At 40.0% G+C, this 26,851-nt stretch overlaps 36 non-coding genes across 36 annotated transcripts; all 36 read right to left on the bottom strand.

The window, feature by feature from the left end:
- Nucleotides 1–2,993: 2,993 nt before the first annotated feature.
- Nucleotides 2,994–3,067, bottom strand: trnat-agu (transfer RNA threonine (anticodon AGU)). Its single transcript has one exon. It is a non-coding gene; the product is annotated as a tRNA-Thr (tRNA).
- A 1,214-nt stretch (nt 3,068–4,281) lies between these two features.
- On the bottom strand, nt 4,282–4,355 carry trnat-agu (transfer RNA threonine (anticodon AGU)). Its single transcript has one exon. It is a non-coding gene; the product is annotated as a tRNA-Thr (tRNA).
- An 856-nt stretch (nt 4,356–5,211) lies between these two features.
- Nucleotides 5,212–5,283, bottom strand: trnah-gug (transfer RNA histidin (anticodon GUG)). The gene has a single exon. It is a non-coding gene; the product is annotated as a tRNA-His (tRNA).
- Nucleotides 5,284–5,566: 283 nt separating this feature from the next.
- Nucleotides 5,567–5,640, bottom strand: trnat-agu (transfer RNA threonine (anticodon AGU)). The gene has a single exon. It is a non-coding gene; the product is annotated as a tRNA-Thr (tRNA).
- An 860-nt stretch (nt 5,641–6,500) lies between these two features.
- trnah-gug (transfer RNA histidin (anticodon GUG)) lies at nt 6,501–6,572 on the bottom strand. The gene has a single exon. It is a non-coding gene; the product is annotated as a tRNA-His (tRNA).
- A 282-nt stretch (nt 6,573–6,854) lies between these two features.
- On the bottom strand, nt 6,855–6,928 carry trnat-agu (transfer RNA threonine (anticodon AGU)). Its single transcript has one exon. It is a non-coding gene; the product is annotated as a tRNA-Thr (tRNA).
- Nucleotides 6,929–7,795: 867 nt separating this feature from the next.
- Nucleotides 7,796–7,867, bottom strand: trnah-gug (transfer RNA histidin (anticodon GUG)). Its single transcript has one exon. It is a non-coding gene; the product is annotated as a tRNA-His (tRNA).
- A 284-nt stretch (nt 7,868–8,151) lies between these two features.
- On the bottom strand, nt 8,152–8,225 carry trnat-agu (transfer RNA threonine (anticodon AGU)). Its single transcript has one exon. It is a non-coding gene; the product is annotated as a tRNA-Thr (tRNA).
- An 858-nt stretch (nt 8,226–9,083) lies between these two features.
- On the bottom strand, nt 9,084–9,155 carry trnah-gug (transfer RNA histidin (anticodon GUG)). Its single transcript has one exon. It is a non-coding gene; the product is annotated as a tRNA-His (tRNA).
- Nucleotides 9,156–9,439: 284 nt separating this feature from the next.
- trnat-agu (transfer RNA threonine (anticodon AGU)) lies at nt 9,440–9,513 on the bottom strand. The gene has a single exon. It is a non-coding gene; the product is annotated as a tRNA-Thr (tRNA).
- An 864-nt stretch (nt 9,514–10,377) lies between these two features.
- On the bottom strand, nt 10,378–10,449 carry trnah-gug (transfer RNA histidin (anticodon GUG)). The gene has a single exon. It is a non-coding gene; the product is annotated as a tRNA-His (tRNA).
- Nucleotides 10,450–10,733: 284 nt separating this feature from the next.
- Nucleotides 10,734–10,807, bottom strand: trnat-agu (transfer RNA threonine (anticodon AGU)). Its single transcript has one exon. It is a non-coding gene; the product is annotated as a tRNA-Thr (tRNA).
- Nucleotides 10,808–11,666: 859 nt separating this feature from the next.
- On the bottom strand, nt 11,667–11,738 carry trnah-gug (transfer RNA histidin (anticodon GUG)). The gene has a single exon. It is a non-coding gene; the product is annotated as a tRNA-His (tRNA).
- Nucleotides 11,739–12,022: 284 nt separating this feature from the next.
- Nucleotides 12,023–12,096, bottom strand: trnat-agu (transfer RNA threonine (anticodon AGU)). The gene has a single exon. It is a non-coding gene; the product is annotated as a tRNA-Thr (tRNA).
- An 860-nt stretch (nt 12,097–12,956) lies between these two features.
- Nucleotides 12,957–13,028, bottom strand: trnah-gug (transfer RNA histidin (anticodon GUG)). The gene has a single exon. It is a non-coding gene; the product is annotated as a tRNA-His (tRNA).
- A 284-nt stretch (nt 13,029–13,312) lies between these two features.
- On the bottom strand, nt 13,313–13,386 carry trnat-agu (transfer RNA threonine (anticodon AGU)). The gene has a single exon. It is a non-coding gene; the product is annotated as a tRNA-Thr (tRNA).
- Nucleotides 13,387–14,238: 852 nt separating this feature from the next.
- Nucleotides 14,239–14,310, bottom strand: trnah-gug (transfer RNA histidin (anticodon GUG)). The gene has a single exon. It is a non-coding gene; the product is annotated as a tRNA-His (tRNA).
- A 284-nt stretch (nt 14,311–14,594) lies between these two features.
- Nucleotides 14,595–14,668, bottom strand: trnat-agu (transfer RNA threonine (anticodon AGU)). The gene has a single exon. It is a non-coding gene; the product is annotated as a tRNA-Thr (tRNA).
- An 858-nt stretch (nt 14,669–15,526) lies between these two features.
- Nucleotides 15,527–15,598, bottom strand: trnah-gug (transfer RNA histidin (anticodon GUG)). Its single transcript has one exon. It is a non-coding gene; the product is annotated as a tRNA-His (tRNA).
- A 283-nt stretch (nt 15,599–15,881) lies between these two features.
- Nucleotides 15,882–15,955, bottom strand: trnat-agu (transfer RNA threonine (anticodon AGU)). The gene has a single exon. It is a non-coding gene; the product is annotated as a tRNA-Thr (tRNA).
- Nucleotides 15,956–16,814: 859 nt separating this feature from the next.
- On the bottom strand, nt 16,815–16,886 carry trnah-gug (transfer RNA histidin (anticodon GUG)). The gene has a single exon. It is a non-coding gene; the product is annotated as a tRNA-His (tRNA).
- Nucleotides 16,887–17,170: 284 nt separating this feature from the next.
- On the bottom strand, nt 17,171–17,244 carry trnat-agu (transfer RNA threonine (anticodon AGU)). The gene has a single exon. It is a non-coding gene; the product is annotated as a tRNA-Thr (tRNA).
- An 861-nt stretch (nt 17,245–18,105) lies between these two features.
- Nucleotides 18,106–18,177, bottom strand: trnah-gug (transfer RNA histidin (anticodon GUG)). Its single transcript has one exon. It is a non-coding gene; the product is annotated as a tRNA-His (tRNA).
- A 284-nt stretch (nt 18,178–18,461) lies between these two features.
- trnat-agu (transfer RNA threonine (anticodon AGU)) lies at nt 18,462–18,535 on the bottom strand. The gene has a single exon. It is a non-coding gene; the product is annotated as a tRNA-Thr (tRNA).
- An 858-nt stretch (nt 18,536–19,393) lies between these two features.
- trnah-gug (transfer RNA histidin (anticodon GUG)) lies at nt 19,394–19,465 on the bottom strand. Its single transcript has one exon. It is a non-coding gene; the product is annotated as a tRNA-His (tRNA).
- A 284-nt stretch (nt 19,466–19,749) lies between these two features.
- trnat-agu (transfer RNA threonine (anticodon AGU)) lies at nt 19,750–19,823 on the bottom strand. The gene has a single exon. It is a non-coding gene; the product is annotated as a tRNA-Thr (tRNA).
- Nucleotides 19,824–20,682: 859 nt separating this feature from the next.
- trnah-gug (transfer RNA histidin (anticodon GUG)) lies at nt 20,683–20,754 on the bottom strand. Its single transcript has one exon. It is a non-coding gene; the product is annotated as a tRNA-His (tRNA).
- Nucleotides 20,755–21,038: 284 nt separating this feature from the next.
- trnat-agu (transfer RNA threonine (anticodon AGU)) lies at nt 21,039–21,112 on the bottom strand. Its single transcript has one exon. It is a non-coding gene; the product is annotated as a tRNA-Thr (tRNA).
- Nucleotides 21,113–21,968: 856 nt separating this feature from the next.
- trnah-gug (transfer RNA histidin (anticodon GUG)) lies at nt 21,969–22,040 on the bottom strand. Its single transcript has one exon. It is a non-coding gene; the product is annotated as a tRNA-His (tRNA).
- A 284-nt stretch (nt 22,041–22,324) lies between these two features.
- On the bottom strand, nt 22,325–22,398 carry trnat-agu (transfer RNA threonine (anticodon AGU)). The gene has a single exon. It is a non-coding gene; the product is annotated as a tRNA-Thr (tRNA).
- An 856-nt stretch (nt 22,399–23,254) lies between these two features.
- trnah-gug (transfer RNA histidin (anticodon GUG)) lies at nt 23,255–23,326 on the bottom strand. Its single transcript has one exon. It is a non-coding gene; the product is annotated as a tRNA-His (tRNA).
- A 284-nt stretch (nt 23,327–23,610) lies between these two features.
- On the bottom strand, nt 23,611–23,684 carry trnat-agu (transfer RNA threonine (anticodon AGU)). The gene has a single exon. It is a non-coding gene; the product is annotated as a tRNA-Thr (tRNA).
- Nucleotides 23,685–24,542: 858 nt separating this feature from the next.
- Nucleotides 24,543–24,614, bottom strand: trnah-gug (transfer RNA histidin (anticodon GUG)). Its single transcript has one exon. It is a non-coding gene; the product is annotated as a tRNA-His (tRNA).
- A 284-nt stretch (nt 24,615–24,898) lies between these two features.
- On the bottom strand, nt 24,899–24,972 carry trnat-agu (transfer RNA threonine (anticodon AGU)). The gene has a single exon. It is a non-coding gene; the product is annotated as a tRNA-Thr (tRNA).
- An 860-nt stretch (nt 24,973–25,832) lies between these two features.
- Nucleotides 25,833–25,904, bottom strand: trnah-gug (transfer RNA histidin (anticodon GUG)). Its single transcript has one exon. It is a non-coding gene; the product is annotated as a tRNA-His (tRNA).
- A 283-nt stretch (nt 25,905–26,187) lies between these two features.
- On the bottom strand, nt 26,188–26,261 carry trnat-agu (transfer RNA threonine (anticodon AGU)). Its single transcript has one exon. It is a non-coding gene; the product is annotated as a tRNA-Thr (tRNA).
- Between the last annotated feature and the right edge of the window lie 590 nt (nt 26,262–26,851).

The following is a 26,851-nucleotide window of genomic DNA, read 5'->3' as shown; positions in this document are numbered from 1 at the left end:
CTCTGAGCTTAAAAATTGTAAAAACGCCTGAAACAGCATAGTAAGTCTTAACCTCGTTAAAAAAAACTTCTAAAATTACATTGCAGTGCCGTGACCCGGATTCGAACCGGGTTGCTGCGACCACAACGCAGAGTACTAACCACTATACGATCACGGCTGGCTTCAAGAGCTGGCTTTGTAAAGCCTACATAGGCTGTGAAAGTGATGTGCACAAGCTGGCTAAACTCTTTTCATTTTGATCTGGATAATGAATAAACTGAAGAAACAGTGGAGCTTTACACAGTTTCCGGTGGGTTTTTTTCTCATTAGAAAAGTTGCCCTTTTCCAGGTGACATTGAGATATCTCAATTGCATCCTTCTCACGTGTCTCTAATTATAAACCCGTGGTGAAAGAAACCTGGAGTGCCTCCTCAGACCTTCTCCCAATGTGAACAATAAAAGGTACTGCTGAGATTTGAACTCAGGATCTCCTGTTTACTAGACAGGCACTTAACCAACTAAGCCCACAGCACTGATAAAGTCATATATGTTGCAGATGTGAACACCCACACCTATTTGAATCAAACCAGTCTCATTAATTTAACCCACATCTCTGTGTAGCAAAATCGCATCACAAAAGAGATGTCTTTTACTAATATTGGAAACAATACAGACAACTTCAATTGTCTAGCAACAGGGTTTCTTAAGCTACGTTTGGGACGCAAAGTGGGCCTGAGCATGTGAGAGGTAGTGTTGCCAAATCCTCACTAAGGAAAGTAGCTATTGGTGGTCTAAAAGTAGCTAGAAGTCGCTAAATGATGTCATCACATAATTTTCATAATTGGCCAAGTGGATGTATGATTGACGCTGTAGGAGAGAGGAATAACGTCGCGGGAGAGACAAAAAGTGAGTAAAAAACACCCTAAGTATGTTTAGAACTAAAATTGAACCTTCTTCTGTCAATTCTTGTCTTTTTCTGAATACTCACTAAATATAGCGACAAAATCAACTGAAGTTGGCACTGGTGAGAGGTGGGTAGTGAGATATCAGTAATCAAATGTAATCACATACTATTTCTTCTTAATTATGGTCATTCGAGGAGACAGTACATTTTTCATTTTGGGTCTCGGAATGAATAAAACTCAAAGAACCTCTGACATGATTCTTAAACTATGATTTGGGAGCCAAAGCGGTTATTAACATGTCATAGAGTGGGTCACGAGATATGAGTAAACATTCAGAATCATACACTATTTCTTCATAATGTTGGTCGTTCGAGGACACTGCATTTCTCATTTGGCTCTCGAGCTTAAAATTGTAAAACGTCTGAAACAGCATAGTAAGTCTTAACTTGTTAAAAAAAAAAAACTTCTAAAAAAAAATTGCAGTGCCGTGACCCGGATTCGAACCCAGGGGTTGCTGCGACCACAACGCAGAGTACCCCAACCACTATACGATCACGGCTGGCTTCAAGAGCTGGCTTTGTAAAGCCTACATAGGCTGTGAAAGTGATGTGCACAAGCTGGCTAAACTCTTTCATTTTGTCTGATAATGAATAAACTGAAGAAACAGTGGAGCTTTGCACAGTCGGTAGGTTTTTTTCTCATTCTCAAAAGTGCCCCTTTTCCAGACATTGGAATAGCTTTGAATGCATCCTCCTCACGTCATTCTAATTCTCAAACCCATTGGTGAGAAAACCTGAGTGCCCTCCCCTCTGACCTTCTCCACCAATGTGAACAATAAAAGGTACTGCTGATTTGAACTCAGGATCTCCTGTTTACTAGACAGGCACTTTAACCAACTAAGCCACAGCACCCAAAAGTCATATATGTTGCAGATGTGAACACCCACACTATTTGAATCAAACCAGTCTCATTAATTTAACCCACATCTCTGTGTAGCAAAATCACTGCATCACAAAAGAGATGTCTTTTACTAATATTGGAAACAATACAGACAACTTCAATTGTCTAGCAACAGGGTTTCTTAAGCTACGTTTCTGGGACGAAAGTGGGCCCTGAGCATGAGAGAGGTAGTTGCCAAATCCTCACTAAGGAAAGTAGCTATTGGTGGTCCTAAAAGTAGCTAGAAGTCCTAAATGACGTCATCACATAATTTTCATAATTGGCCAAGTGGATGTAATTGTGATTACGCTGTAGGAGAGAGGAATAACGTCGCGGGAGAGACAAAAAGTGAGTAAAAACACCCTAAGTATGTTTAGAACTAAAATTGAACTTTCTTCTGCTAATTCTTGTCTTTTTCTGAATACTCACTAAATATAGTAGACAAAGTCTGGTCGGCAACACTGGTGAGAGGTGGGTAGCGAGATATCAGTAATCAATTGTAATCACATACTATTTCTTCTTAATTATGGTCATTCGAGGACAGTACATTTTTCATTTGGTCTCGAGATGAATAAACTCAAGAACCTCTGACATGGATTCTTAAACTATGATTTGGGACCCATGGCGGTTATTGAATATGTCATAGGTGGGTCACCAGATAATAGTAAACATTCAGAATCATACACTATTTCTTCATAATGTTGGTCGTTCAGGACACTGCATTTCTCATTTGGCTCTCGAGCTTAAAAATTGTAAAAACGTCTGAAACAGCATAGTAAGTCTTAACTCCCGTTAAAAAAACTTCTAAAATTACATTGCAGTGCCGTGACCGATTCGAACTGGGTTATGCTGCGACCACAACGCAGAGTACTAAATCCAACTATACGATCACGGCTGGCTTCAAGAGTTGGAAGCCTACATAGGATGTGAAAGTGATGTGCACAAGCTGGCTAAACTCTTTTCATTTTGGTCTCGATAATGAATAAACTGAAGAAACAGTGAGCTTTTACACAGTGGTAGGTTTTTTTTCATTCCAAAGTGCCCTTTTTTTCCGTGACATTGAATATCTCAATTGCATCCTCCTCACGTCATCTCTAATTCTCTAAACCCATTGGTGAGAAAACCTGAGTGCCCTCCCTCTGACCTTCTCCACCAATGTGAACAATAAAAAGGTACTGCTGAGATTTGAACTCAGGATCTCCTGTTTACTAGACAGGCACTTTAACCAACTAAGCCACAGCACCCACATAAAGTCATATATGTTGCAGATGTGAACACCCACACCTATTTGAATCAAACCAGTCTCATTAATTTAACCCACATCTCTGTGTAGCAAAAATCGCATCAAAAAAGAGATGTCTTTTACTAATATTGGAAACAATACAGACAACTTCAATTGTCTAGCAACAGGGTTTTCTTAAGCCACGCTTCGGGACGCAAAGTGGGCCTGAGCATGTGAGAGGTAGTGTTGCCAAATCCTCACTAAGGAAAGTAGCTATTGGTGGTCCTAAAAGTAGCTATAAGTCGCTAAATGACGTCATCACATAATTTTCATAATTGGCCAAGTGGATGTAATTGTGATTGACGCTGTAGGAGAGAGGAATAACGTCGCGGGAGAGACAAAAAGTGAGTAAAAAACACCCTAAGTATGTTTAGAACTAAAATTGAACTTTCTTCTGTCGATTCTTGTCTTTTTTCTGAATACTCACTAAATATAGCGACAAAGTCGCTAAGTTGGCAACACTGGTGAGAGGTGGGTAACGAGATATCAGTAATCAATTGTAATCACATACTATTTCTTATTAATTATGGTCATTCGAGGACAGTACATTTTTCATTTGGGTCTCGAGATGAATAAACTCAAGAACCTCTGACATGGATTCTTAAACTATGATTTCGGAGCCAAAGCGGTTATTAACATGTCATAGGTGGGTCACGAGATATGAGTAAACATTCAGAATCATGCACTATTTCTTCATAATGTTGGTCGTTCGAGGACACTGCATTTCTCATTTGGCTCTCGAGCTTAAAAATTGTAAAAACGTCTGAAACAGCATAGTAAGTCTTAACTCGTTAAAAAAAAACTTCTAAAATTACATTGCAGTGCCGTGACCCGGATTCGAACCGGGTTGCTGCGACCACAACGCAGAGTACTAACCACTATACGATCACGGCTGGCTTCAAGAGCTGGCTTTGTAAAGCCTACATAGGCTGTGAAAGGGATGTGCACAAGCTAGCTAAACTCTTTTCATTTTGGTCTCGATAATGACTAATCTGAAGAAACAGTGGAGCTTTACACAGTCGGTAGGTTTTTCTCATTCGAAAAGTGCCCTTTTTCCGTGACATTGGAATATCTCAATTGCATCCTCCTCACGTCATCTCTAATTCTCTAAACCCATTGGTGAGAAAACCTGAGTGCCCTCCCCTCTGACCTTCTCCACCAATGTGAACAATAAAAAGGTACTGCTGAGATTTGAACTCAGGATCTCCTGTTTACTAGACAGGCACTTTAACCAACTAAGCCACAGCACCCATAAAAGTCATATATGTTGCAGATGTGAACACCCACACCTATTTGAATCAAACCAGTCTCATTAATTTAACCCACATCTCTGTGTAGCAAAATCGCATCACAAAAGAGATGTCTTTTACTAATATTGGAAACAATACAGACAACTTCAATTGTCTAGCAACAGGGTTTCTTAAGCTACGTTTCGGGACGCAAAGTGGGCCTGAGCATGTGAGAGGTAGTGTTGCCAAATCCTCACTAAGGAAAGTAGCTATTGGTGGTCCTAAAAGTAGCTAGAAGTCGCTAAATGACGTCATCACATAATTTTCATAATTGGCCAAGTGGATGTAATTGTGATTGACGCTGTAGGAGAGAGGAATAACGTCGCGGGAGAGACAAAAAGTGAGTAAAAAACACCCTAAGTATGTTTAGAACTAAAATTGAACTTTCTTCTGTCGATTCTTGTCTTTTTCTGAATACTCACTAAATATAGCGACAAAGTCGCTAAGTTGGCAACACTGGTGAGAGGTGGGTAGCGAGATATCAGTAATCAATTGTAATCACATACTATTTCTTCTTAATTATGGTCATTCGAGGACAGTACATTTTTCATTTGGGTCTCGAGATGAATAAACTCAAGAACCTCTGACATGGATTCTTAAACTATGATTTGGGAGCCAAAGCGGTTATTAACATGTCATAGGTGGGTCACGAGATATGAGTAAACATTCAGAATCATACACTATTTCTTCATAATGTTGGTCGTTCGAGGACACTGCATTTCTCATTTGGCTCTCGAGCTTAAAAATTGTAAAAACGTCTGAAACAGCATAGTAAGTCTTAACTCGTTAAAAAAAAACTTCTAAAATTACATTGCAGTGCCGTGACCCGGATTCGAACCGGGGTTGCTGCGACCACAACGCAGAGTACTAACCACTATACGATCACGGCTGGCTTCAAGAGCTGGCTTTGTAAAGCCTACATAGGCTGTGAAAGTGATGTGCACAAGCTGGCTAAACTCTTTTCATTTTGGTCTCGATAATGAATAAACTGAAGAAACAGTGGAGCTTTACACAGTCGGTAGGTTTTTTCTCATTCGAAAAGTGCCCTTTTTCCGTGACATTGGAATATCTCAATTGCATCCTCCTCACGTCATCTCTAATTCTCTAAACCCATTGGTGAGAAAACCTGAGTGCCCTCCCCTCTGACCTTCTCCACCAATGTGAACAATAAAAGGTACTGCTGAGATTTGAACTCAGGATCTCCTGTTTACTAGACAGGCACTTTAACCAACTAAGCCACAGCACCCATAAAAGTCATATATGTTGCAGATGTGAACACCCACACCTATTTGAATCAAACCAGTCTCATTAATTTAACCCACATCTCTGTGTAGCAAAATCGCATCACAAAAGAGATGTCTTTTACTAATATTGGAAACAATACAGACAACTTCAATTGTCTAGCAACAGGGTTTCTTAAGCTACGTTTCGGGACGCAAAGTGGGCCTGAGCATGTGAGAGGTAGTGTTGCCAAATCCTCACTAAGGAAAGTAGCTATTGGTGGTCCTAAAAGTAGCTAGAAGTCGCTAAATGACGTCATCACATAATTTTCATAATTGGCCAAGTGGATGTAATTGTGATTGACGCTGTAGGAGAGAGGAATAACGTCGCGGGAGAGACAAAAAGTGAGTAAAAAACACCCTAAGTATGTTTAGAACTAAAATTGAACTTTCTTCTGTCGATTCTTGTCTTTTTTCTGAATACTCACTAAATATAGCGACAAAGTCGCTAAGTTGGCAACACTGGTGAGAGGTGGGTAGCGAGATATCAGTAATCAATTGTAATCACATACTATTTCTTCTTAATTATGGTCATTCGAGGACAGTACATTTTTCATTTGGGTCTCGAGATGAATAAACTCAAGAACCTCTGACATGGATTCTTAAACTATGATTTGGGAGCCAAAGCGGTTATTAACATGTCATAGGTGGGTCACGAGATATGAGTAAACATTCAGAATCATACACTATTTCTTCATAATGTTGGTCGTTCGAGGACACTGCATTTCTCATTTGGCTCTCGAGCTTAAAAATTGTAAAAACGTCTGAAACAGCATAGTAAGTCTTAACTCGTTAAAAAAAAAAAACTTCTAAAATTACATTGCAGTGCCGTGACCCGGATTCGAACCGGGGTTGCTGCGACCACAACGCAGAGTACTAACCACTATACGATCACGGCTGGCTTCAAGAGCTGGCTTTGTAAAGCCTACATAGGCTGTGAAAGTGATGTGCACAAGCTGGCTAAACTCTTTTCATTTTGGTCTCGATAATGAATAAACTGAAGAAACAGTGGAGCTTTACACAGTCGGTAGGTTTTTCTCATTCGAAAAGTGCCCTTTTCCGTGACATTGGAATATCTCAATTGCATCCTCCTCACGTCATCTCTAATTCTCTAAACCCATTGGTGAGAAAACCTGAGTGCCCTCCCCTCTGACCTTCTCCACCAATGTGAACAATAAAAAGGTACTGCTGAGATTTGAACTCAGGATCTCCTGTTTACTAGACAGGCACTTTAACCAACTAAGCCACAGCACCCATAAAAGTCATATATGTTGCAGATGTGAACACCCACACCTATTTGAATCAAACCAGTCTCATTAATTTAACCCACATCTCTGTGTAGCAAAATCGCATCACAAAAGAGATGTCTTTTACTAATATTGGAAACAATACAGACAACTTCAATTGTCTAGCAACAGGGTTTCTTAAGCTACGTTTCGGGACGCAAAGTGGGCCTGAGCATGTGAGAGGTAGTGTTGCCAAATCCTCACTAAGGAAAGTAGCTATTGGTGGTCCTAAAAGTAGCTATAAGTCGCTAAATGACGTCATCACATAATTTTCAGAATAGGCCAAGTGGATGTAATTGTGATTGACGCTGTAGGAGAGAGGAATAACGTCGCGGGAGAGACAAAAAGTGAGTAAAAAACACCCTAAGTATGTTTAGAACTAAAATTGAACTTTCTTCTGTCGATTCTTGTCTTTTTTCTGAATACTCACTAAATATAGCGACAAAGTCGCTAAGTTGGCAACACTGGTGAGAGGTGGGTAGCGAGATATCAGTAATCAATTGTAATCACATACTATTTCTTCTTAATTATGGTCATTCGAGGACAGTACATTTTTCATTTGGGTCTCGAGATGAATAAACTCAAGAACCTCTGACATGGATTCTTAAACTATGATTTGGGAGCCAAAGCGGTTATTAACATGTCATAGGTGGGTCACGAGATATGAGTAAACATTCAGAATCATACACTATTTCTTCATAATGTTGGTCGTTCGAGGACACTGCATTTCTCATTTGGCTCTCGAGCTTAAAAATTGTAAAAACGTCTGAAACAGCATAGTAAGTCTTAACTCGTTAAAAAAAAAAAAAAAAAAACTTCTAAAATTACATTGCAGTGCCGTGACCCGGATTCGAACCGGGGTTGCTGCGACCACAACGCAGAGTACTAACCACTATACGATCACGGCTGGCTTCAAGAGCTGGCTTTGTAAAGCCTACATAGGCTGTGAAAGTGATGTGCACAAGCTGGCTAAACTCTTTTCATTTTGGTCTCGATAATGAATAAACTGAAGAAACAGTGGAGCTTTACACAGTCGGTAGGTTTTTTCTCATTCGAAAAGTGCCCTTTTTCCGTGACATTGGAATATCTCAATTGCATCCTCCTCACGTCATCTCTAATTCTCTAAACCCATTGGTGAGAAAACCTGAGTGCCCTCCCCTCTGACCTTCTCCACCAATGTGAACAATAAAAAGGTACTGCTGAGATTTGAACTCAGGATCTCCTGTTTACTAGACAGGCACTTTAACCAACTAAGCCACAGCACCCATAAAAGTCATATATGTTGCAGATGTGAACACCCACACCTATTTGAATCAAACCAGTCTCATTAATTTAACCCACATCTCTGTGTAGCAAAATCGCATCACAAAAGAGATGTCTTTTACTAATATTGGAAACAATACAGACAACTTCAATTGTCTAGCAACAGGGTTTCTTAAGCTACGTTTCGGGACGCAAAGTGGGCCTGAGCATGTGAGAGGTAGTGTTGCCAAATCCTCACTAAGGAAAGTAGCTATTGGTGGTCCTAAAAGTAGCTAGAAGTCGCTAAATGACGTCATCACATAATTTTCATAATTGGCCAAGTGGATGTAATTGTGATTGACGCTGTAGGAGAGAGGAATAACGTCGCGGGAGAGACAAAAAGTGAGTAAAAACACCCTAAGTATGTTTAGAACTAAAATTGAACTTTCTTCTGTCGATTCTTGTCTTTTTTCTGAATACTCACTAAATATAGCGACAAAGTCGCTAAGTTGGCAACACTGGTGAGAGGTGGGTAGCGAGATATCAGTAATCAATTGTAATCACATACTATTTCTTCTTAATTATGGTCATTCGAGGACAGTACATTTTTCATTTGGGTCTCGAGATGAATAAACTCAAGAACCTCTGACATGGATTCTTAAACTATGATTTGGGAGCCAAAGCGGTTATTAACATGTCATAGGTGGGTCACGAGATATGAGTAAACATTCAGAATCATACACTATTTCTTCATAATGTTGGTCGTTCGAGGACACTGCATTTCTCATTTGGCTCTCGAGCTTAAAAATTGTAAAAACGTCTGAAACAGCATAGTAAGTCTTAACTCGTTAAAAAAAAAAACTTCTAAAATTACATTGCAGTGCCGTGACCCGGATTCGAACCGGGGTTGCTGCGACCACAACGCAGAGTACTAACCACTATACGATCACGGCTGGCTTCAAGAGCTGGCTTTGTAAAGCCTACATAGGCTGTGAAAGTGATGTGCACAAGCTGGCTAAACTCTTTTCATTTTGGTCTCGATAATGAATAAACTGAAGAAACAGTGGAGCTTTACACAGTCGGTAGGTTTTTTCTCATTCGAAAAGTGCCCTTTTTCCGTGACATTGGAATATCTCAATTGCATCCTCCTCACGTCATCTCTAATTCTCTAAACCCATTGGTGAGAAAACCTGAGTGCCCTCCCCTCTGACCTTCTCCACCAATGTGAACAATAAAAAGGTACTGCTGAGATTTGAACTCAGGATCTCCTGTTTACTAGACAGGCACTTTAACCAACTAAGCCACAGCACCCATAAAAGTCATATATGTTGCAGATGTGAACACCCACACCTATTTGAATCAAACCAGTCTCATTAATTTAACCCACATCTCTGTGTAGCAAAATCGCATCACAAAAGAGATGTCTTTTTACTAATATTGGAAACAATACAGACAACTTCAATTGTCTAGCAACCGGGTTTCTTAAGCTACGTTTCGGGACGCAAAGTGGGCCTGAGCATGTGAGAGGTAGTGTTGCCAAATCCTCACTAAGGAAAGTAGCTATTGGTGGTCCTAAAAGTAGCTAGAAGTCGCTAAATGACGTCATCACATAATTTTCATAATTGGCCAAGTGGATGTAATTGTGATTGACGCTGTAGGAGAGAGGAATAACGTCGCGGGAGAGACAAAAAGTGAGTAAAAAACACCCTAAGTATGTTTAGAACTAAAATTGAACTTTCTTCTGTCAATTCTTGTCTTTTTTCTGAATACTCACTAAATATAGCGACAAAGTCGCTAAGTTGGCAACACTGGTGAGAGGTGGGTAGCGAGATATCAGTAATCAATTGTAATCACATACTATTTCTTCTTAATTATGGTCATTCGAGGACAGTACATTTTTCATTTGGGTCTCGAGATGAATAAACTCAAGAACCTCTGACATGGATTCTTAAACTATGATTTGGGAGCCAAAGCGGTTATTAACATGTCATAGGTGGGTCACGAGATATGAGTAAACATTCAGAATCATACACTATTTCTTCATAATGTTGGTCGTTCGAGGACACTGCATTTCTCATTTGGCTCTCGAGCTTAAAAATTGTAAAAACGTCTGAAACAGCATAGTAAGTCTTAACTCGTTAAAAAAAAAAAAAAAATTCTAAAATTACATTGCAGTGCCGTGACCCGGATTCGAACCGGGGTTGCTGCGACCACAACGCAGAGTACTAACCACTATACGATCACGGCTGGCTTCAAGAGCTGGCTTTGTAAAGCCTACATAGGCTGTGAAAGTGATGTGCACAAGCTGGCTAAACTCTTTTCATTTTGGTCTCGATAATGAATAAACTGAAGAAACAGTGGAGCTTTACACAGTCGGTAGGTTTTTTCTCATTCGAAAAGTGCCCTTTTTCCGTGACATTGGAATATCTCAATTGCATCCTCCTCACGTCATCTCTAATTCTCTAAACCCATTGGTGAGAAAACCTGAGTGCCCTCCCCTCTGACCTTCTCCACCAATGTGAACAATAAAAAGGTACTGCTGAGATTTGAACTCAGGATCTCCTGTTTACTAGACAGGCACTTTAACCAACTAAGCCACAGCACCCATAAAAGTCATATATGTTGCAGATGTGAACACCCACACCTATTTGAATCAAACCAGTCTCATTAATTTAACCCACATCTCTGTGTAGCAAAATCGCATCACAAAAGAGATGTCTTTTACTAATATTGGAAACAATACAGACAACTTCAATTGTCTAGCAACAGGGTTTCTTAAGCTACGTTTCGGGACGCAAAGTGGGCCTGAGCATGTGAGAGGTAGTGTTGCCAAATCCTCACTAAGGAAAGTAGCTATTGGTGGTCCTAAAAGTAGCTAGAAGTCGCTAAATGACGTCATCACATAATTTTCATAATTGGCCAAGTGGATGTAATTGTGATTGACGCTGTAGGAGAGAGGAATAACGTCGCGGGAGAGACAAAAAGTGAGTAAAAAACACCCTAAGTATGTTTAGAACTAAAATTGAACTTTCTTCTGTCGATTCTTGTCTTTTTTCTGAATACTCACTAAATATAGCGACAAAGTCGCTAAGTTGGCAACACTGGTGAGAGGTGGGTAGCGAGATATCAGTAATCAATTGTAATCACATACTATTTCTTCTTAATTATGGTCATTCGAGGACAGTACATTTTTCATTTGGGTCTCGAGATGAATAAACTCAAGAACCTCTGACATGGATTCTTAAACTATGATTTGGGAGCCAAAGCGGTTATTAACATGTCATAGGTGGGTCACGAGATATGAGTAAACATTCAGAATCATACACTATTTCTTCATAATGTTGGTCGTTCGAGGACACTGCATTTCTCATTTGGCTCTCGAGCTTAAAAATTGTAAAAACGTCTGAAACAGCATAGTAAGTCTTAACTCGTTAAAAAAAAAAACTTCTAAAATTACATTGCAGTGCCGTGACCCGGATTCGAACCGGGGTTGCTGCGACCACAACGCAGAGTACTAACCACTATACGATCACGGCTGGCTTCAAGAGCTGGCTTTGTAAAGCCTACATAGGCTGTGAAAGTGATGTGCACAAGCTGGCTAAACTCTTTTCATTTTGGTCTCGATAATGAATAAACTGAAGAAACAGTGGAGCTTTACACAGTCGGTAGGTTTTTTCTCATTCGAAAAGTGCCCTTTTTCCGTGACATTGGAATATCTCAATTGCATCCTCCTCACGTCATCTCTAATTCTCTAAACCCATTGGTGAGAAAACCTGAGTGCCCTCCCCTCTGACCTTCTCCACCAATGTGAACAATAAAAAGGTACTGCTGAGATTTGAACTCAGGATCTCCTGTTTACTAGACAGGCACTTTAACCAACTAAGCCACAGCACCCATAAAAGTCATATATGTTGCAGATGTGAACACCCACACCTATTTGAATCAAACCAGTCTCATTAATTTAACCCACATCTCTGTGTAGCAAAATCGCATCACAAAAGAGATGTAATTTTACTAATATTGGAAACAATACAGACAACTTCAATTGTCTAGCAACAGGGTTTCTTAAGCTACGTTTCGGGACGCAAAGTGGGCCTGAGCATGTGAGAGGTAGTGTTGCCAAATCCTCACTAAGGAAAGTAGCTATTGGTGGTCCTAAAAGTAGCTAGAAGTCGCTAAATGACGTCATCACATAATTTTCATAATTGGCCAAGTGGATGTAATTGTGATTGACGCTGTAGGAGAGAGGAATAACGTCGCGGGAGAGACAAAAAGTGAGTAAAAAACACCCTAAGTATGTTTAGAACTAAAATTGAACTTTCTTCTGTCGATTCTTGTCTTTTTTCTGAATACTCACTAAATATAGCGACAAAGTCGCTAAGTTGGCAACACTGGTGAGAGGTGGGTAGCGAGATATCAGTAATCAATTGTAATCACATACTATTTCTTCTTAATTATGGTCATTCGAGGACAGTACATTTTTCATTTGGGTCTCGAGATGAATAAACTCAAGAACCTCTGACATGGATTCTTAAACTATGATTTGGGAGCCAAAGCGGTTATTAACATGTCATAGGTGGGTCACGAGATATGAGTAAACATTCAGAATCATACACTATTTCTTCATAATGTTGGTCGTTCGAGGACACTGCATTTCTCATTTGGCTCTCGAGCTTAAAAATTGTAAAAACGTCTGAAACAGCATAGTAAGTCTTAACTCGTTAAAAAAAAAAACTTCTAAAATTACATTGCAGTGCCGTGACCCGGATTCGAACCGGGGTTGCTGCGACCACAACGCAGAGTACTAACCACTATACGATCACGGCTGGCTTCAAGAGCTGGCTTTGTAAAGCCTACATAGGCTGTGAAAGTGATGTGCACAAGCTGGCTAAACTCTTTTCATTTTGGTCTCGATAATGAATAAACTGAAGAAACAGTGGAGCTTTACACAGTCGGTAGGTTTTTTCTCATTCGAAAAGTGCCCTTTTTCCGTGACATTGGAATATCTCAATTGCATCCTCCTCACGTCATCTCTAATTCTCTAAACCCATTGGTGAGAAAACCTGAGTGCCCTCCCCTCTGACCTTCTCCACCAATGTGAACAATAAAAAGGTACTGCTGAGATTTGAACTCAGGATCTCCTGTTTACTAGACAGGCACTTTAACCAACTAAGCCACAGCACCCATAAAAGTCATATATGTTGCAGATGTGAACACCCACACCTATTTGAATCAAACCAGTCTCATTAATTTAACCCACATCTCTGTGTAGCAAAATCGCATCACAAAAGAGATGTCTTTTACTAATATTGGAAACAATACAGACAACTTCAATTGTCTAGCAACAGGGTTTCTTAAGCTACGTTTCGGGACGCAAAGTGGGCCTGAGCATGTGAGAGGTAGTGTTGCCAAATCCTCACTAAGGAAAGTAGCTATTGGTGGTCCTAAAAGTAGCTATAAGTCGCTAAATGACGTCATCACATAATTTTCATAATTGGCCAAGTGGATGTAATTGTGATTGACGCTGTAGGAGAGAGGAATAACGTCGCGGGAGAGACAAAAAGTGAGTAAAAACACCCTAAGTATGTTTAGAACTAAAATTGAACTTTCTTCTGTCGATTCTTGTCTTTTTTCTGAATACTCACTAAATATAGCGACAAAGTCGCTAAGTTGGCAACACTGGTGAGAGGTGGGTAGCGAGATATCAGTAATCAATTGTAATCACATACTATTTCTTCTTAATTATGGTCATTCGAGGACAGTACATTTTTCATTTGGGTCTCGAGATGAATAAACTCAAGAACCTCTGACATGGATTCTTAAACTATGATTTGGGAGCCAAAGCGGTTATTAACATGTCATAGGTGGGTCACGAGATATGAGTAAACATTCAGAATCATACACTATTTCTTCATAATGTTGGTCGTTCGAGGACACTGCATTTCTCATTTGGCTCTCGAGCTTAAAAATTGTAAAAACGTCTGAAACAGCATAGTAAGTCTTAACTCGTTAAAAACTTCTAAAATTACATTGCAGTGCCGTGACCCGGATTCGAACCGGGGTTGCTGCGACCACAACGCAGAGTACTAACCACTATACGATCACGGCTGGCTTCAAGAGCTGGCTTTGTAAAGCCTACATAGGCTGTGAAAGTGATGTGCACAAGCTGGCTAAACTCTTTTCATTTTGGTCTCGATAATGAATAAACTGAAGAAACAGTGGAGCTTTACACAGTCGGTAGGTTTTTTCTCATTCGAAAAGTGCCCTTTTTCCGTGACATTGGAATATCTCAATTGCATCCTCCTCACGTCATCTCTAATTCTCTAAACCCATTGGTGAGAAAACCTGAGTGCCCTCCCCTCTGACCTTCTCCACCAATGTGAACAATAAAAAGGTACTGCTGAGATTTGAACTCAGGATCTCCTGTTTACTAGACAGGCACTTTAACCAACTAAGCCACAGCACCCATAAAAGTCATATATGTTGCAGATGTGAACACCCACACCCTTTTAATCAAACCAGTCTCATTAATTTAACCCACATCTCTGTGTAGCAAAATCGCATCACAAAAGAGATGTCTTTTACTAATATTGGAAACAATACAGACAACTTCAATTGTCTAGCAACAGGGTTTCTTAAGCTACGTTTCGGGACGCAAAGTGGGCCTGAGCATGTGAGAGGTAGTGTTGCCAAATCCTCACTAAGGAAAGTAGCTATTGGTGGTCCTAAAAGTAGCTATAAGTCGCTAAATGACGTCATCACATAATTTTCATAATTGGCCAAGTGGATGTAATTGTGATTGACGCTGTAGGAGAGAGGAATAACGTCGCGGGAGAGACAAAAAGTGAGTAAAAAACACCCTAAGTATGTTTAGAACTAAAATTGAACTTTCTTCTGTCGATTCTTGTCTTTTTTCTGAATACTCACTAAATATAGCGACAAAGTCGCTAAGTTGGCAACACTGGTGAGAGGTGGGTAGCGAGATATCAGTAATCAATTGTAATCACATACTATTTCTTCTTAATTATGGTCATTCGAGGACAGTACATTTTTCATTTGGGTCTCGAGATGAATAAACTCAAGAACCTCTGACATGGATTCTTAAACTATGATTTGGGAGCCAAAGCGGTTATTAACATGTCATAGGTGGGTCACGAGATATGAGTAAACATTCAGAATCATACACTATTTCTTCATAATGTTGGTCGTTCGAGGACACTGCATTTCTCATTTGGCTCTCGAGCTTAAAAATTGTAAAAACGTCTGAAACAGCATAGTAAGTCTTAACTCGTTAAAAAAAAAAACTTCTAAAATTACATTGCAGTGCCGTGACCCGGATTCGAACCGGGGTTGCTGCGACCACAACGCAGAGTACTAACCACTATACGATCACGGCTGGCTTCAAGAGCTGGCTTTGTAAAGCCTACATAGGCTGTGAAAGTGATGTGCACAAGCTGGCTAAACTCTTTTCATTTTGGTCTCGATAATGAATAAACTGAAGAAACAGTGGAGCTTACACAGTCGGTAGGTTTTTTCTCATTCGAAAAGTGCCCTTTTTCCGTGACATTGGAATATCTCAATTGCATCCTCCTCACGTCATCTCTAATTCTCTAAACCCATTGGTGAGAAAACCTGAGTGCCCTCCCCTCTGACCTTCTCCACCAATGTGAACAATAAAAAGGTACTGCTGAGATTTGAACTCAGGATCTCCTGTTTACTAGACAGGCACTTTAACCAACTAAGCCACAGCACCCATAAAAGTCATATATGTTGCAGATGTGAACACCCACACCTATTTGAATCAAACCAGTCTCATTAATTTAACCCACATCTCTGTGTAGCAAAATCGCATCACAAAAGAGATGTCTTTTACTAATATTGGAAACAATACAGACAACTTCAATTGTCTAGCAACAGGGTTTCTTAAGCTACGTTTCGGGACGCAAAGTGGGCCTGAGCATGTGAGAGGTAGTGTTGCCAAATCCTCACTAAGGAAAGTAGCTATTGGTGGTCCTAAAAGTAGCTATAAGTCGCTAAATGACGTCATCACATAATTTTCATAATTGGCCAAGTGGATGTAATTGTGATTGACGCTGTAGGAGAGAGGAATAACGTCGCGGGAGAGACAAAAAGTGAGTAAAAACACCCTAAGTATGTTTAGAACTAAAATTGAACTTTCTTCTGTCGATTCTTGTCTTTTTTCTGAATACTCACTAAATATAGCGACAAAGTCGCTAAGTTGGCAACACTGGTGAGAGGTGGGTAGCGAGATATCAGTAATCAATTGTAATCACATACTATTTCTTCTTAATTATGGTCATTCGAGGACAGTACATTTTTCATTTGGGTCTCGAGATGAATAAACTCAAGAACCTCTGACATGGATTCTTAAACTATGATTTGGGAGCCAAAGCGGTTATTAACATGTCATAGGTGGGTCACGAGATATGAGTAAACATTCAGAATCATACACTATTTCTTCATAATGTTGGTCGTTCGAGGACACTGCATTCTCATTTGGCTCTCGAGCTTAAAAATTGTAAAAACGTCTGAAACAGCATAGTAAGTCTTAACTCGTTAAAAAAAAAAAAACTTCTAAAATTACATTGCAGTGCCGTGACCCGGATTCGAACCGGGGTTGCTGCGACCACAACGCAGAGTACTAACCACTATACGATCACGGCTGGCTTCAAGAGCTGGCTTTGTAAAGCCTACATAGGCTGTGAAAGTGATGTGCACAAGCTGGCTAAACTCTTTTCATTTTGGTCTCGATAATGAATAAACTGAAGAAACAGTGGAGCTTTACACAGTCGGTAGGTTTTTTCTCATTCGAAAAGTGCCCTTTTTCCGTGACATTGGAATATCTCAATTGCATCCTCCTCACGTCATCTCTAATTCTCTAAACCCATTGGTGAGAAAACCTGAGTGCCCTCCCCTCTGACCTTCTCCACCAATGTGAACAATAAAAAGGTACTGCTGAGATTTGAACTCAGGATCTCCTGTTTACTAGACAGGCACTTTAACCAACTAAGCCACAGCACCCATAAAAGTCATATATGTTGCAGATGTGAACACCCACACCTATTTGAATCAAACCAGTCTCATTAATTTAACCCACATCTCTGTGTAGCAAAATCGCATCACAAAAGAGATGTCTTTTACTAATATTGGAAACAATACAGACAACTTCAATTGTCTAGCAACAGGGTTTCTTAAGCTACGTTTCGGGACGCAAAGTGGGCCTGAGCATGTGAGAGGTAGTGTTGCCAAATCCTCACTAAGGAAAGTAGCTATTGGTGGTCCTAAAAGTAGCTATAAGTCGCTAAATGACGTCATCACATAATTTTCATAATTGGCCAAGTGGATGTAATTGTGATTGACGCTGTAGGAGAGAGGAATAACGTCGCGGGAGAGACAAAAAGTGAGTAAAAAACACCCTAAGTATGTTTAGAACTAAAATTGAACTTTCTTCTGTCGATTCTTGTCTTTTTTCTGAATACTCACTAAATATAGCGACAAAGTCGCTAAGTTGGCAACACTGGTGAGAGGTGGGTAGCGAGATATCAGTAATCAATTGTAATCACATACTATTTCTTCTTAATTATGGTCATTCGAGGACAGTACATTTTTCATTTGGGTCTCGAGATGAATAAACTCAAGAACCTCTGACATGGATTCTTAAACTATGATTTGGGAGCCAAAGCGGTTATTAACATGTCATAGGTGGGTCACGAGATATGAGTAAACATTCAGAATCATACACTATTTCTTCATAATGTTGGTCGTTCGAGGACACTGCATTTCTCATTTGGCTCTCGAGCTTAAAAATTGTAAAAACGTCTGAAACAGCATAGTAAGTCTTAACTCGTTAAAAAAAAAAAAACTTCTAAAATTACATTGCAGTGCCGTGACCCGGATTCGAACCGGGGTTGCTGCGACCACAACGCAGAGTACTAACCACTATACGATCACGGCTGGCTTCAAGAGCTGGCTTTGTAAAGCCTACATAGGCTGTGAAAGTGATGTGCACAAGCTGGCTAAACTCTTTTCATTTTGGTCTCGATAATGAATAAACTGAAGAAACAGTGGAGCTTTACACAGTCGGTAGGTTTTTTCTCATTCGAAAAGTGCCCTTTTTCCGTGACATTGGAATATCTCAATTGCATCCTCCTCACGTCATCTCTAATTCTCTAAACCCATTGGTGAGAAAACCTGAGTGCCCTCCCCTCTGACCTTCTCCACCAATGTGAACAATAAAAAGGTACTGCTGAGATTTGAACTCAGGATCTCCTGTTTACTAGACAGGCACTTTAACCAACTAAGCCACAGCACCCATAAAAGTCATATATGTTGCAGATGTGAACACCCACACCTATTTGAATCAAACCAGTCTCATTAATTTAACCCACATCTCTGTGTAGCAAAATCGCATCACAAAAGAGATGTCTTTTACTAATATTGGAAACAATACAGACAACTTCAATTGTCTAGCAACAGGGTTTCTTAAGCTACGTTTCGGGACGCAAAGTGGGCCTGAGCATGTGAGAGGTAGTGTTGCCAAATCCTCACTAAGGAAAGTAGCTATTGGTGGTCCTAAAAGTAGCTATAAGTCGCTAAATGACGTCATCACATAATTTTCATAATTGGCCAAGTGGATGTAATTGTGATTGACGCTGTAGGAGAGAGGAATAACGTCGCGGGAGAGACAAAAAGTGAGTAAAAACACCCTAAGTATGTTTAGAACTAAAATTGAACTTTCTTCTGTCGATTCTTGTCTTTTTTCTGAATACTCACTAAATATAGCGACAAAGTCGCTAAGTTGGCAACACTGGTGAGAGGTGGGTAGCGAGATATCAGTAATCAATTGTAATCACATACTATTTCTTCTTAATTATGGTCATTCGAGGACAGTACATTTTTCATTTGGGTCTCGAGATGAATAAACTCAAGAACCTCTGACATGGATTCTTAAACTATGATTTGGGAGCCAAAGCGGTTATTAACATGTCATAGGTGGGTCACGAGATATGAGTAAACATTCAGAATCATACACTATTTCTTCATAATGTTGGTCGTTCGAGGACACTGCATTTCTCATTTGGCTCTCGAGCTTAAAAATTGTAAAAACGTCTGAAACAGCATAGTAAGTCTTAACTCGTTAAAAAAAAAAACTTCTAAAATTACATTGCAGTGCCGTGACCCGGATTCGAACCGGGGTTGCTGCGACCACAACGCAGAGTACTAACCACTATACGATCACGGCTGGCTTCAAGAGCTGGCTTTGTAAAGCCTACATAGGCTGTGAAAGTGATGTGCACAAGCTGGCTAAACTCTTTTCATTTTGGTCTCGATAATGAATAAACTGAAGAAACAGTGGAGCTTTACACAGTCGGTAGGTTTTTTCTCATTCGAAAAGTGCCCTTTTTCCGTGACATTGGAATATCTCAATTGCATCCTCCTCACGTCATCTCTAATTCTCTAAACCCATTGGTGAGAAAACCTGAGTGCCCTCCCCTCTGACCTTCTCCACCAATGTGAACAATAAAAAGGTACTGCTGAGATTTGAACTCAGGATCTCCTGTTTACTAGACAGGCACTTTAACCAACTAAGCCACAGCACCCATAAAAGTCATATATGTTGCAGATGTGAACACCCACACCTATTTGAATCAAACCAGTCTCATTAATTTAACCCACATCTCTGTGTAGCAAAATCGCATCACAAAAGAGATGTCTTTTACTAATATTGGAAACAATACAGACAACTTCAATTGTCTAGCAACAGGGTTTCTTAAGCTACGTTTCGGGACGCAAAGTGGGCCTGAGCATGTGAGAGGTAGTGTTGCCAAATCCTCACTAAGGAAAGTAGCTATTGGTGGTCCTAAAAGTAGCTAGAAGTCGCTAAATGACGTCATCACATAATTTTCATAATTGGCCAAGTGGATGTAATTGTGATTGACGCTGTAGGAGAGAGGAATAACGTCGCGGGAGAGACAAAAAGTGAGTAAAAAACACCCTAAGTATGTTTAGAACTAAAATTGAACTTTCTTCTGTCGATTCTTGTCTTTTTTCTGAATACTCACTAAATATAGCGACAAAGTCGCTAAGTTGGCAACACTGGTGAGAGGTGGGTAGCGAGATATCAGTAATCAATTGTAATCACATACTATTTCTTCTTAATTATGGTCATTCGAGGACAGTACATTTTTCATTTGGGTCTCGAGATGAATAAACTCAAGAACCTCTGACATGGATTCTTAAACTATGATTTGGGAGCCAAAGCGGTTATTAACATGTCATAGGTGGGTCACGAGATATGAGTAAACATTCAGAATCATACACTATTTCTTCATAATGTTGGTCGTTCGAGGACACTGCATTTCTCATTTGGCTCTCGAGCTTAAAAATTGTAAAAACGTCTGAAACAGCATAGTAAGTCTTAACTCGTTAAAAAAAAAAACTTCTAAAATTACATTGCAGTGCCGTGACCCGGATTCGAACCGGGGTTGCTGCGACCACAACGCAGAGTACTAACCACTATACGATCACGGCTGGCTTCAAGAGCTGGCTTTGTAAAGCCTACATAGGCTGTGAAAGTGATGTGCACAAGCTGGCTAAACTCTTTTCATTTTGGTCTCGATAATGAATAAACTGAAGAAACAGTGGAGCTTTACACAGTCGGTAGGTTTTTTCTCATTCGAAAAGTGCCCTTTTTCCGTGACATTGGAATATCTCAATTGCATCCTCCTCACGTCATCTCTAATTCTCTAAACCCATTGGTGAGAAAACCTGAGTGCCCTCCCCTCTGACCTTCTCCACCAATGTGAACAATAAAAAGGTACTGCTGAGATTTGAACTCAGGATCTCCTGTTTACTAGACAGGCACTTTAACCAACTAAGCCACAGCACCCATAAAAGTCATATATGTTGCAGATGTGAACACCCACACCTATTTGAATCAAACCAGTCTCATTAATTTAACCCACATCTCTGTGTAGCAAAATCGCATCACAAAAGAGATGTCTTTTACTAATATTGGAAACAATACAGACAACTTCAATTGTCTAGCAACAGGGTTTCTTAAGCTACGTTTCGGGACGCAAAGTGGGCCTGAGCATGTGAGAGGTAGTGTTGCCAAATCCTCACTAAGGAAAGTAGCTATTGGTGGTCCTAAAAGTAGCTAGAAGTCGCTAAATGACGTCATCACATAATTTTCATAATTGGCCAAGTGGATGTAATTGTGATTGACGCTGTAGGAGAGAGGAATAACGTCGCGGGAGAGACAAAAAGTGAGTAAAAACACCCTAAGTATGTTTAGAACTAAAATTGAACTTTCTTCTGTCGATTCTTGTCTTTTTTCTGAATACTCACTAAATATAGCGACAAAGTCGCTAAGTTGGCAACACTGGTGAGAGGTGGGTAGCGAGATATCAGTAATCAATTGTAATCACATACTATTTCTTCTTAATTATGGTCATTCGAGGACAGTACATTTTTCATTTGGGTCTCGAGATGAATAAACTCAAGAACCTCTGACATGGATTCTTAAACTATGATTTGGGAGCCAAAGCGGTTATTAACATGTCATAGGTGGGTCACGAGATATGAGTAAACATTCAGAATCATACACTATTTCTTCATAATGTTGGTCGTTCGAGGACACTGCATTTCTCATTTGGCTCTCGAGCTTAAAAATTGTAAAAACGTCTGAAACAGCATAGTAAGTCTTAACTCGTTAAAAAAAAACTTCTAAAATTACATTGCAGTGCCGTGACCCGGATTCGAACCGGGGTTGCTGCGACCACAACGCAGAGTACTAACCACTATACGATCACGGCTGGCTTCAAGAGCTGGCTTTGTAAAGCCTACATAGGCTGTGAAAGTGATGTGCACAAGCTGGCTAAACTCTTTTCATTTTGGTCTCGATAATGAATAAACTGAAGAAACAGTGGAGCTTTACACAGTCGGTAGGTTTTTTCTCATTCGAAAAGTGCCCTTTTTCCGTGACATTGGAATATCTCAATTGCATCCTCCTCACGTCATCTCTAATTCTCTAAACCCATTGGTGAGAAAACCTGAGTGCCCTCCCCTCTGACCTTCTCCACCAATGTGAACAATAAAAAGGTACTGCTGAGATTTGAACTCAGGATCTCCTGTTTACTAGACAGGCACTTTAACCAACTAAGCCACAGCACCCATAAAAGTCATATATGTTGCAGATGTGAACACCCACACCTATTTGAATCAAACCAGTCTCATTAATTTAACCCACATCTCTGTGTAGCAAAATCGCATCACAAAAGAGATGTCTTTTACTAATATTGGAAACAATACAGACAACTTCAATTGTCTAGCAACAGGGTTTCTTAAGCTACGTTTCGGGACGCAAAGTGGGCCTGAGCATGTGAGAGGTAGTGTTGCCAAATCCTCACTAAGGAAAGTAGCTATTGGTGGTCCTAAAAGTAGCTAGAAGTCGCTAAATGACGTCATCACATAATTTTCATAATTGGCCAAGTGGATGTAATTGTGATTGACGCTGTAGGAGAGAGGAATAACGTCGCGGGAGAGACAAAAAGTGAGTAAAAAACACCCTAAGTATGTTTAGAACTAAAATTGAAATTTCTTCTGTCAATTCTTGTCTTTTTTCTGAATACTCACTAAATATAGCGACAAAGTCGCTAAGTTGGCAACACTGGTGAGAGGTGGGTAGCGAGATATCAGTAATCAAATGTAATCACATACTATTTCTTCTTAATTATGGTCATTCGAGGACAGTACATTTTTCATTTGGGTCTCGAGATGAATAAACTCAAGAACCTCTGACATGGATTCTTAAACTATGATTTGGGAGCCAAAGCGGTTATTAACATGTCATAGGTGGGTCACGAGATATGAGTAAACATTCAGAATCATACACTATTTCTTCATAATGTTGGTCGTTCGAGGACACTGCATTTCTCATTTGGCTCTCGAGCTTAAAAATTGTAAAAACGTCTGAAACAGCATAGTAAGTCTTAACTCGTTAAAAAAAACTTCTAAAATTACATTGCAGTGCCGTGACCCGGATTCGAACCGGGGTTGCTGCGACCACAACGCAGAGTACTAACCACTATACGATCACGGCTGGCTTCAAGAGCTGGCTTTGTAAAGCCTACATAGGCTGTGAAAGTGATGTGCACAAGCTGGCTAAACTCTTTTCATTTTGGTCTCGATAATGAATAAACTGAAGAAACAGTGGAGCTTTACACAGTCGGTAGGTTTTTTCTCATTCGAAAAGTGCCCTTTTTCCGTGACATTGGAATATCTCAATTGCATCCTCCTCACGTCATCTCTAATTCTCTAAACCCATTGGTGAGAAAACCTGAGTGCCCTCCCCTCTGACCTTCTCCACCAATGTGAACAATAAAAAGGTACTGCTGAGATTTGAACTCAGGATCTCCTGTTTACTAGACAGGCACTTTAACCAACTAAGCCACAGCACCCATAAAAGTCATATATGTTGCAGATGTGAACACCCACACCTATTTGAATCAAACCAGTCTCATTAATTTAACCCACATCTCTGTGTAGCAAAATCGCATCACAAAAGAGATGTCTTTTACTAATATTGGAAACAATACAGACAACTTCAATTGTCTAGCAACAGGGTTTCTTAAGCTACGTTTCGGGACGCAAAGTGGGCCTGAGCATGTGAGAGGTAGTGTTGCCAAATCCTCACTAAGGAAAGTAGCTATTGGTGGTCCTAAAAGTAGCTAGAAGTCGCTAAATGACGTCATCACATAATTTTCATAATTGGCCAAGTGGATGTAATTGTGATTGACGCTGTAGGAGAGAGGAATAACGTCGCGGGAGAGACAAAAAGTGAGTAAAAACACCCTAAGTATGTTTAGAACTAAAATTGAACTTTCTTCTGTCGATTCTTGTCTTTTTTCTGAATACTCACTAAATATAGCGACAAAGTCGCTAAGTTGGCAACACTGGTGAGAGGTGGGTAGCGAGATATCAGTAATCAATTGTAATCACATACTATTTCTTCTTAATTATGGTCATTCGAGGACAGTACATTTTTCATTTGGGTCTCGAGATGAATAAACTCAAGAACCTCTGACATGGATTCTTAAACTATGATTTGGGAGCCAAAGCGGTTATTAACATGTCATAGGTGGGTCACGAGATATGAGTAAACATTCAGAATCATACACTATTTCTTCATAATGTTGGTCGTTCGAGGACACTGCATTTCTCATTTGGCTCTCGAGCTTAAAAATTGTAAAAACGTCTGAAACAGCATAGTAAGTCTTAACTCGTTAAAAAAAAAAACTTCTAAAATTACATTGCAGTGCCGTGACCCGGATTCGAACCGGGGTTGCTGCGACCACAACGCAGAGTACTAACCACTATACGATCACGGCTGGCTTCAAGAGCTGGCTTTGTAAAGCCTACATAGGCTGTGAAAGTGATGTGCACAAGCTGGCTAAACTCTTTTCATTTTGGTCTCGATAATGAATAAACTGAAGAAACAGTGGAGCTTTACACAGTCGGTAGGTTTTTTCTCATTCGAAAAGTGCCCTTTTTCCGTGACATTGGAATATCTCAATTGCATCCTCCTCACGTCATCTCTAATTCTCTAAACCCATTGGTGAGAAAACCTGAGTGCCCTCCCCTCTGACCTTCTCCACCAATGTGAACAATAAAAAGGTACTGCTGAGATTTGAACTCAGGATCTCCTGTTTACTAGACAGGCACTTTAACCAACTAAGCCACAGCACCCATAAAAGTCATATATGTTGCAGATGTGAACACCCACACCTATTTGAATCAAACCAGTCTCATTAATTTAACCCACATCTCTGTGTAGCAAAATCGCATCACAAAAGAGATGTCTTTTACTAATATTGGAAACAATACAGACAACTTCAATTGTCTAGCAACAGGGTTTCTTAAGCTACGTTTCGGGACGCAAAGTGGGCCTGAGCATGTGAGAGGTAGTGTTGCCAAATCCTCACTAAGGAAAGTAGCTATTGGTGGTCCTAAAAGTAGCTAGAAGTCGCTAAATGACGTCATCACATAATTTTCATAATTGGCCAAGTGGATGTAATTGTGATTGACGCTGTAGGAGAGAGGAATAACGTCGCGGGAGAGACAAAAAGTGAGTAAAAACACCCTAAGTATGTTTAGAACTAAAATTGAACTTTCTTCTGTCGATTCTTGTCTTTTTTCTGAATACTCACTAAATATAGCGACAAAGTCGCTAAGTTGGCAACACTGGTGAGAGGTGGGTAGCGAGATATCAGTAATCAATTGTAATCACATACTATTTCTTCTTAATTATGGTCATTCGAGGACAGTACATTTTTCATTTGGGTCTCGAGATGAATAAACTCAAGAACCTCTGACATGGATTCTTAAACTATGATTTGGGAGCCAAAGCGGTTATTAACATGTCATAGGTGGGTCACGAGATATGAGTAAACATTCAGAATCATACACTATTTCTTCATAATGTTGGTCGTTCGAGGACACTGCATTTCTCATTTGGCTCTCGAGCTTAAAAATTGTAAAAACGTCTGAAACAGCATAGTAAGTCTTAACTCGTTAAAAAAAAAAAAACTTCTAAAATTACATTGCAGTGCCGTGACCCGGATTCGAACCGGGGTTGCTGCGACCACAACGCAGAGTACTAACCACTATACGATCACGGCTGGCTTCAAGAGCTGGCTTTGTAAAGCCTACATAGGCTGTGAAAGTGATGTGCACAAGCTGGCTAAACTCTTTTCATTTTGGTCTCGATAATGAATAAACTGAAGAAACAGTGGAGCTTTACACAGTCGGTAGGTTTTTTCTCATTCGAAAAGTGCCCTTTTTCCGTGACATTGGAATATCTCAATTGCATCCTCCTCACGTCATCTCTAATTCTCTAAACCCATTGGTGAGAAAACCTGAGTGCCCTCCCCTCTGACCTTCTCCACCAATGTGAACAATAAAAGGTACTGCTGAGATTTGAACTCAGGATCTCCTGTTTACTAGACAGGCACTTTAACCAACTAAGCCACAGCACCCATAAAAGTCATATATGTTGCAGATGTGAACACCCACACCTATTTGAATCAAACCAGTCTCATTAATTTAACCCACATCTCTGTGTAGCAAAATCGCATCACAAAAGAGATGTCTTTTACTAATATTGGAAACAATACAGACAACTTCAATTGTCTAGCAACAGGGTTTCTTAAGCTACGTTTCGGGACGCAAAGTGGGCCTGAGCATGTGAGAGGTAGTGTTGCCAAATCCTCACTAAGGAAAGTAGCTATTGGTGGTCCTAAAAGTAGCTAGAAGTCGCTAAATGACGTCATCACATAATTTTCATAATTGGCCAAGTGGATGTAATTGTGATTGACGCTGTAGGAGAGAGGAATAACGTCGCGGGAGAGACAAAAGTGAGTAAAAACACCCTAAGTATGTTTAGAACTAAAATTGAACTTTCTTCTGTCGATTCTTGTCTTTTTTCTGAATACTCACTAAATATAAAGTCGCTAAGTTGGCAACACTGGTGAGAGGTGGGTAGCGAGATATCAGTAATCAATTGTAATCACATACTATTTCTTCTTAATTATGGTCATTCGAGGACAGTACATTTTTCATTTGGGTC

This window comes from Oncorhynchus keta, unplaced genomic scaffold, assembly GCF_023373465.1.
Source record: "Oncorhynchus keta strain PuntledgeMale-10-30-2019 unplaced genomic scaffold, Oket_V2 Un_contig_4503_pilon_pilon, whole genome shotgun sequence".
In the NCBI taxonomy this organism is placed as follows: domain Eukaryota; kingdom Metazoa; phylum Chordata; class Actinopteri; order Salmoniformes; family Salmonidae; genus Oncorhynchus; species Oncorhynchus keta.
This window is presented reverse-complemented; position numbering and strand designations above follow the sequence as displayed.